The sequence below is a fragment of the Muntiacus reevesi genome, chromosome 5 (genome assembly GCF_963930625.1).
Source record: "Muntiacus reevesi chromosome 5, mMunRee1.1, whole genome shotgun sequence".
Lineage (NCBI taxonomy): Eukaryota > Metazoa > Chordata > Mammalia > Artiodactyla > Cervidae > Muntiacus > Muntiacus reevesi.
In genome coordinates, this window is record NC_089253.1 from 111571200 (window position 1) to 111580134 (window position 8935).

The window sequence follows — 8935 nt, forward strand, 5'->3', positions numbered from 1 at the left end:
GAACTTCCTATGTTATTAAATATTCTACAGCATCATTTTTGATGGTTGCATACACCTTTATTGTATCAGTTCTGTTCAGTTCAGTTCAGTCGCTCAGTCATGTCCGACTCCTTGCGACCCCATGAATCGCAGCACGCCAGGCCTCCCTGTCCATCACCGACTCCCGGAGTTTACTCAAACTTTGTTGTATAAATGTAACATAATGTAATTAGCAATCTGTATTTTAGGACACTTGTTTTTAGTTTTTTAATATTATATACTGTGCTATGCTTAGTCACTCAGTTGTGTCCGACGTTTTGTGACCTCATGGACTATAGCCCACCAGGCTTCTCTGTCCATGGGGATTCTCCAGGAAAGAATACTGGAGTGGATTGCTGTGCCCTCCTCCAGGGTATCTTCCCAACCCAGGGATCAAACCCAGATCTCCTGCATTGCAGGAGGATTCTTTACCTTCTGAGCCAATAGGGAAGCCCCTTTTGATATTATAAATATTGCCAATTGAACATTTTTATGGATAAAATTTTGTGTACAATCATGATTATTTTATTAGAATGGATTACAAAAAGTAGATTTGTTGAGTCAAAAGATGAATCACTTGTAGCTTCTTAATAAATTTGTCAAACTCCCCGCCTCAAATATTATTGTTGTTTATATCTTACTGTCATCTGTTCTAGGCATTAATATTAAAATCTTTTAGCAACTTTGGTAGGTACAATGTTTTCTAGTTCCTATAATTTGCATTTTGTTTGACTAATAGTGTGGTTTAACTTTTAAAAAATAAATCTTGGCCCTTGTAACTTTCTCTTTTGGGAATTTTCTACTTATTTTTCTTTCTGCTTTTCCATTACTGTAATCATTTTTTTCTTATTTATTTGTATATGCTTTATATTTTAGTGTCAGTGACTCCTTGTCTGTCATATATGTTACCAAATTTTAAATTGTACATAGCCAAATTTAACTACCACTTGGAAAAATTGTCTTTGGTGTTGTCTTCCAGTAATTTTGTATACTTAAATATTTAAATCTCCTAGAATTGATTTTTGTGTGTATTATTGAATCCAGGACCTCACTGGATTGGTTTCTACTCCCATCCTTCCACGTTCACTCCAGTGAGAGCAGTCATGCTCAGGGCAGGAGCCTGGATTGGAAATAGCATTGTTCTAACTAGTGCAGCATCTACAGCGTACATATCAGTGAAGCCAGAGGAACATTCTGATAAACTTTTTGTTTGCTCTGGTCTCATCTTTTTTTCTTCTGTGTTCTCATCATCATTGTTTTTTGCAGCTGAAATAACCACTTCCTTCTCTTTTCTCTGAAGTTCACTTTAGTAAGCTCAGTGCTACTACAAACTGACTAAATCGAGTTTAAAAAATCTAGCTGAGTCCACAAGCATTCTTTCCTATTACAATGGCCTTAATATTTTTTATTATTTTAGGTCAACAATATATTTTTTTTCTTGTTAATACTAGTTTATGGGAAATAGTCTACCCAGAATACAGGATCGGAAGGAACTAAAACTTGTTTTCAAAATGTGAACTTTTGACACTTGGAGGATTTCATTCCAAGCTCTCAATTTTATAATTACAAAGAAATCCATGTTTCAGGAAAACATACTGAATCTTAACATAAAATTCATGTCACTTATCACAGGGTTAGATAGTTAAGAAAGGACAAACAACCAGTGTTCAAGCTATTTAGTCAGTTAGTTCCCTGTGAGTATAAAATATCTAGGAATCACTGAAGGGTACACAAAACAGTAGCAGTATTTACAAATTTAAACTACATGAGACATTGAGAAAATCTTTTGTTAGTAAACAACACAATAGATACTTTTACAAACTGCCCCTCAAAAATGATGCATCTGTGAACAATATGATAAAGGTCATAATGATGAAGACTTAAATTCAAGGTTGGTAGAGTTGAAGACCAAATTCAAGGTCAAGTACTGATAGACTTTAAAGCAAGGTTGTTGTGATGAAAACTCTAAATTCAAGGACAGATTGTCTAAGAAAGGACAAACAACCAGGTATTTCTGCTTCATTTTAATTCTTTATTCAAAACAATTTTCTCCCACTTACATGTTTTTATAAGTATAAAATTTTTAAACAAAGAAATGTCTGTTTCTTAGTAGAGAACTATTCTCCCATTGACTTCAAGAAAAAAAAAAAAAGATTCCCATTTCCTCCTCTACCTCAAAAACACAAATCCAATTCCTAAAGTAGTGTTGCTTAGAACCCAGGGCCTGGCACAATATTTCATGCTAGTTTTATTGCTATAAGCTGAGAACAATTTATTTACATTATTGAGAATTCACCCCAGGTCTTCATCAGCAGTGGAAATGTTAGTGTTAATTGCTCAGTCATGTCCGACTCTTTGTGACCCCATGGACTGTAGCCCACTAGGCTCCTCTATCCATGGAATTCTCCAGGCAAGAATACTGAAGTGGGTAGCCCTTCCCTTCTCCAGAGGATCTTCCCAATCCAGGGATCAAACCCAGGTCACCTGCACTGCAGGCGAATTTTTTACCATCTGAGCCACCAGTGAAGTCAATTTGCTTAAAAAAAAAAAAAAAAAGTGAGAACATTGATGTCTTCAAATGATAACATCAAAGACTTCTCTGTCTCTCCTCCTGGACATCTTCATAAGATTCATCCTTATCTGCTGATTCTTATCATCATCTTCCTTCTCCCCCTCTTCTTCCTCTTCCATGTCTTTATATTCATCAGAAGCCATTTCCAATTGAGCTATACATGAATGTCAGACATGCCATATGTAATCGGGGAATGACAACATTAAAGATTTTGCTCTTCAGGTAAAGAAAATGGAAGGTATACTATCCCTTCATATAGCTTGATGTTGTAGAGAATGTGGTACAGCTTGTGTATTCATATACCTAGCCTGGACTGATGACTGGAAATTCACCAACTACTTCAGATCCTTGAACTTCTTGCACATCATCTTCAGCATTGGTTATTCTCCAGTAGCAATGATCTAACTTACAAGCCTTCTCAGGAAGTGCATCTTTTGACATTTCAATCCTGATTTGGTATGTGAAGAAACAGTGGGGTGGATGTAAAGAACTAAATTCTGGCAGAGACAATGTGGAAACTGGAACTGTAATATCCCCAGTCATTGCTACACACACTGGGTCATGAACATACCTGAAAATGTGGTCTCTGATGATAGGGAAGCCCTCCCCGCAATACAACATTGTTGACATAAGAAGTAAACCAGTCAGTAGAAGTCACACTTGAACCTGTCAATAGCAGCTGGATTCTGAGCCATTTGGTCTGGATATTAGCAGATTTCATTTTTGTTTTGGCTCTCTGCAGTTTCCATTGCTATATGTATTGACTGAAACCAATATATATGCAAAAAGTTAAAGGGAGACAATATTTCAGTCCCTATCTCTGCTAGAAGCCTCCAGAAGCTATATGAAAGTCTAAAAATCCTCAGAATAATAGTGATTAGACAGCATCATGCTTCTCAACAAACCAGGAACAACTGACTTCTGCCCATTGTGGATGATAATCAGGAAGCTTGCAACTCATCTGAGCTTCTACAGCATCTATTGCTTGCTTGCTAAATTGCTCAGTCGTGTTTGACTCTTTGCTATCCATGGACTATGGCCTGCCAGGCGAGATTCTCCAGGCAAGAATACTGGAGTGGGTTGCCGTGCCCTCCAGGGGATCTTCCCAACCCAGGGATTGAACCAGAGCTTCTATATCTTCCTTTTTGATTACCCACCCTCTTTTAGAGAATAAACATCTGAGGACATCTGGGTTCAAATATTTCTTGAGACCATCCCAGGCCTTTTTAATAGCATCATTATGGTCCTTATACCTTCCTACATCAAAGCAAGTATCAACGAAGAGGAATTGCCAATACTGACTCTTCTGTGCTTTGTCCTCCTCAGATATCGGCCACTATTTTTTGCAGTGTCTTTTCCACAGCAGATCATGACTTGATAGCTAACTAAGACTTTGACTGATGTTGGAACAATTGATTAGGTCCCTGTAGTCCAAGAAGGATAAAATGAAGAACAGGGGATCATCGGTGGGCAGCGATACCGGGATCAGGGATACCAGCTCGGTCTCCATGCCTGCCATCTTGTCTGACCTCCGCCCAGCCCTGGCCCATTCCCACTGCCGCCACTGCCTCAACAGCATTTGTAAGCTGTGCATTCTATCCATGAAATGGATATAAGATGGAGGTTCTTATCATTAGCTCCAAAGTCCTAGAAATCTTTTTGTCTCTGAAGAGGCAGTACATAAGTGAATCTCTTGTGATTACCCACATGAATCAGTAAGCAGTTGTGATATGATAGAATCTGCCACTGATTCCTGATTTAAATTCATATAAGGGAAAGGAACTAACATTTATTGGGAACCAGATACAAACATGTATTTGCATGTTTAAGTCTAGACTTATTAAGTCTAGACTGCAGTTTTGCTGAGGTTACTTGTCAGCACTCTGATTTTCAGAAGAAGAAATTGAAGTTAAGGGATTAATCAATTAGTCTAAAGTCACATAGCTGGTATAAGGTGGAACTGACATCTTGAAACATTTAGGCCACTCAGGATCATGACTGCCTTTATCATATTAACAGTCCACTAATTAACTGAACTCATGGCTTAAGAATATACCTTAAATGCCAAGATCAAGTAGCAAATTGATGTGGTACTCTGGACAAGCCTATGTAATCTATATCTGTATCCTCTGAGGTACCCAAAGTGGGAACATAGTTTCTGTGGTACCTTGCTCTGTGCCTAGTTCAGGGATGGTCAGTTAGGCTCAGGAATCTGATTGCTCCAGTACTTCTTTCTTATGTAGTCTCAGAATTTCTGATAAAAAATAAATTAATACTTACCAGCCACAGATCTGATGGACATGAATTTGAGCAAACTCTGGGAGACAGTGAAGACAGGGAAGCCTGGTGTGCTACAGTCTGTGGAGTCGCAAAGAGTTGGACACGACTTAGTGCCTGAACACACATATGGCCACAGATTTATAGACCTAGAACCACTGACTTAAACAGATCATCTAAATAATCTCACTTTTAATTTTTAACACCCGTCCTAGCCTAACGGGAAAAAAGTTTACCTTACCAAAATTCATTACAAGACATGTTTCTTGAACAAGACGGTAATGAGGCAATGTCTGGTTCCTGTTAAAAATCATAAATAAATGATTCATAACCCAAACAAAAGTATAGACTTCATCATAAACATAATTACTACCCAAGGCATTGTCAGTAGAGCATGCTTTGAGAAACATGAAAGGAGACCTTTCTTTATACCTTATTTTAGTTTAGTTGTCACTTGAATCCTTCCTGACAGTTTAGAATCTGACCTTTTTAAAGTGGCTAGAGAAGGAGAGATACATTACTCACAATTTGAAAGAGCTGCCAAATGTATCCAAAGTTCACACCAGGAAGGGACCAATGTGTTGTTTGTTTTGTTCATAGTTACATAGTTTTGTTTCCATAGAAGTTTGAATTTCATGCTCAGGATTAAAAGTAGTAAAGTGCCAATAACAGTCACTGTTTCTGGGAAAGCTATGTAAAACTTCAAATCTAAACCTTGCAAACAGTATTCCTTTCTTCCTTGTTTCCCTTGACCTGTTTTCCCTTCCTGTGGAAACTAGCTTTTGTTTTGAAATCTGACATAGTAATAGATTGTTGTGAAGGAAAACAGGAGAAAACAAATCTTGCTTTAAAATATTGCTGATATGCATGAGTATAACATGTTTATTATTTTTAAGCAAAGCTTTTTGTTTTACTTGTTTAGAAAAACAAACTCTATGCCACGATGCATAAGAGTGTTATGGAGCCATGCATGGGTGGTCAGTTATTTTGGTGGGGAAGGGAGGGTGGTGGGTGGAGGATAAGAATTTCATGCAAAAGACCTACATAGAGTAGCATAAAATGAAACTTATCAGCAAGAGTCTGAGAGGCAGCTTGACATAATAGAAAAAAATCCTGGATGCAGAATCAGGAGATCTGTGTAAATTAGAATCGGCTGTGTTGGATTTAACTTTGAAATATTCTGTGATAGGAAGTGGACTTGGGAGAGGAGGGAAGAGGTACTTCCGGAGCTTCAGAGTGGAACCATGAACACTAAACAGAAAGGATAGCTCTGGACAAGCCTGTGTGATGTCCTGACTGAGGAAAGACTATTACTCGGGGAGAAGGGGGCATGGGGATGAACTTGAGGATGTGACCTGGGAACGCTGTCTGGTTTTGGTGGGGAGTATGCTTGATTACAGAGAAGGCAATGGCACCCCACTCCAGTACTCTTGCCTGGAAATTCCCATGAATGGAGGAGCCTGGTAGGCTGTAGTCCATGGGGTTGCTAAGAGTTGGACACGACTGAGCGACTTCACTTTCACTTTTCACTTTCATGCATCGGAGAAGGAAATGGCAACCCACTCCAGTGTTCTTGCCTGAAGAATCCCAGGGATGGGGGAGCCTGGTGGGCTGCCGTCTATGGGGTTGCACAGAATCGGACATGACTGAAGTGACTTAGCAGCAGCAGCAGCATGCTTGATTAAGTGCAACCTAATTTCTGCCTGGAATCATCCTTGCTTGTCTCTTTAAAGACTATGAGGCCAGTCAGGGATCTATACTCAGCTGGTAAAAGTGACTAGAATGAGAGACTCAGGTGAAATCACCTGGGAAATAAATGTAGGTAACCAAAAAGGAAAAAATCCAAGATCATTCCAAAGTTCAGAGATTGAGTAGAAACAAAGGGGTTTAAGAGTGGAATAAAAAAATCTAGTGAGGTAAGAAGAAAATTAGGAAAGTAGGTGACACTAAGGACAAGAGAGGAAAGTGTTTCGGGAAGTAGGTGTTGATCAATAAAGCTAAATGTTGCTAAAAGTCTCAGTAGGATGGAGGCACAGATGTGTCCATTGGATGTGGCAACATCAGATTACTGATGACCTTGATGAGAAAATGGAAAAACTAGAAGCTTGATTGAAGTGGTGGAGATGAGATTGGGAGGTAAGAAAGTGGAGACTGGAGATGACTCAATAGTTACTCTTTTGAAGTTTTTGCTGTAAAGGGAAGGGAAAAAATGTGATGAATATTAAAGGGTATTTTGGATCGGGAGGGTGAGTTTTAAGATCAGATAAACTAGATCAGATGAGACTGATTCAGAAGAATGGGAGAAATGGATGATGTAGCAGAAAGAAGGCATAATTGCAAGGTAATGATACGACACGGTTCAGAAGGTCCCAGTGGAGCAGGCAGTCTTGTTTAGAACAGACACATCAACCTTAGTAATGGCAGGAAAGAATGTAGAAAGACTAGATACAGAGGGAAACAGACTAATAGAAAGACAAAGGAAGTCCATTTAAGTTGCTTCTAATTTCTCATGAAAATATGAGGTAGGGTCAAGGGTTAGGGTGATGTTTGAAGAGAGAGAAAGAAGTACGAAATAGTTGCCTATGTGAGTTGGAAAGCAAATATAATGGGGAAGTGTAAATAGAGTTAGGGTTAGGAAGTGTCAGGTATTCGTATGTGACTCTGACTCATGAATTGATTGTGGGACTAATTAGGGATATCATATGGTTTTCTTTCTTTTCTTAATATTTATTTATTTGACTGAATTGGGTCTTAGTTGTGGCACGTGGGATCTCGTTGCAGCGCACAAACTCTACTAGTGGCCCGTGGGCTCAGTAGTTGTGGTGTGTGGGCTCTGGGCGCATGGGCTGAGTTGTTCCAAGGCAGGTGTGATCTTTGTTCCCCAACCAGGGATCAGACCTGTGTCTCCTGCATTGCAAGGCAGATTCTTGACCATTGAACCACCAGGGAAGTTCAGAAATGGCTTTCTTTATCAAACTTTAGTTACTACAATATGGCCAGAGTTGAGTTTAAGGAGATTTGGTGATGTTCCATGCAAGTAGGAAGGAGGAAGAGAAGGGGAGAATACAAAAAGGAATTTGCATGTGAGTGATTTTTCTGGGCATGGAGGATAGTGAGGACATCAGGAGTGATGGACTGAGAATAAAGTCATTGGTAAATGGGGGAGTGATATATGTGCTCTCTCTGGAGGTGGAAGTGAGTGAATTGTAGTCCAATGATATGGGCTTCAAAGGAGCTTGATGTTTTAAAGGAGAGGGCAATGAAAGCTTTGAAAGTAGCATTGGGAGCTAGGAGGACATCAGCCAGGATCTGAAATTCACAGGCTGTAAAGGAAAAAGCAAACGTTGCTTGTGTCCTTAGGAAGAATAACATTTCAGTTAGAGAAAGAAGGTGAAGGAACCATTCAGAGAAAGGGAAGACAGACTGGGGGTTCCATATCATCCTGTGAAGAGGAGGGTAGAGAATGGAAGGGGTGGATGTAGGACTCTGGGATCCAGACTGAAGGGCAATGGGTGGATGAGTGATAGGGTGTGAGAGTTCTGAGGGTGGTTGAGCAGAAAGGGATATAGAGTGTGAGAGGTTAGGCTTGATGGCCTCTTAAAGGAAGGCCAGCAATTCAAATTTCAGTCTTATGACTAGAAGGAACAAGGAACTACAGACAAAAGATTCTCTACAGGCTTCCTTGGATTTCTGGACTCTCTTGGTGTTCTTATTACTACTAACTAGCTGCATACCTTAGTTCTGCATGGGCAAGTTCTTGTCTGGCTCTCACTCTTTTCATGTATAAAGTGAGTCACTTGCCAGGCTCATGTGATGTTTTCATTTTCTGAAATGACCCCTACTTCCTTGCCAGGCTGTTGAAATCCTTCCCATTCTTTAAGAATCCGCTCAGAAGCCATCTATACTGTTAGACTTTTCTCAGTTTACCCATTTCTACCGGATGTGACCTTTCTGTTCTCAGAATCACTTTAACACTGTCTGAACCATCCCAATGGCAGATATAAATCTTTCAAATAATAGTTATTTGTGTTTATTTGTCATCCTTGTCAAAAACTCCATGAGAATAGG

At 39.4% G+C, this 8935-nt stretch overlaps 1 pseudogene; it reads right to left on the reverse strand.

The window, feature by feature from the left end:
- Positions 1 to 2054: 2054 nt before the first annotated feature.
- LOC136169433 (F-box only protein 3-like) lies at positions 2055 to 4986 on the reverse strand (annotated as a pseudogene).
- Positions 4987 to 8935: the final 3949 nt, after the last annotated feature.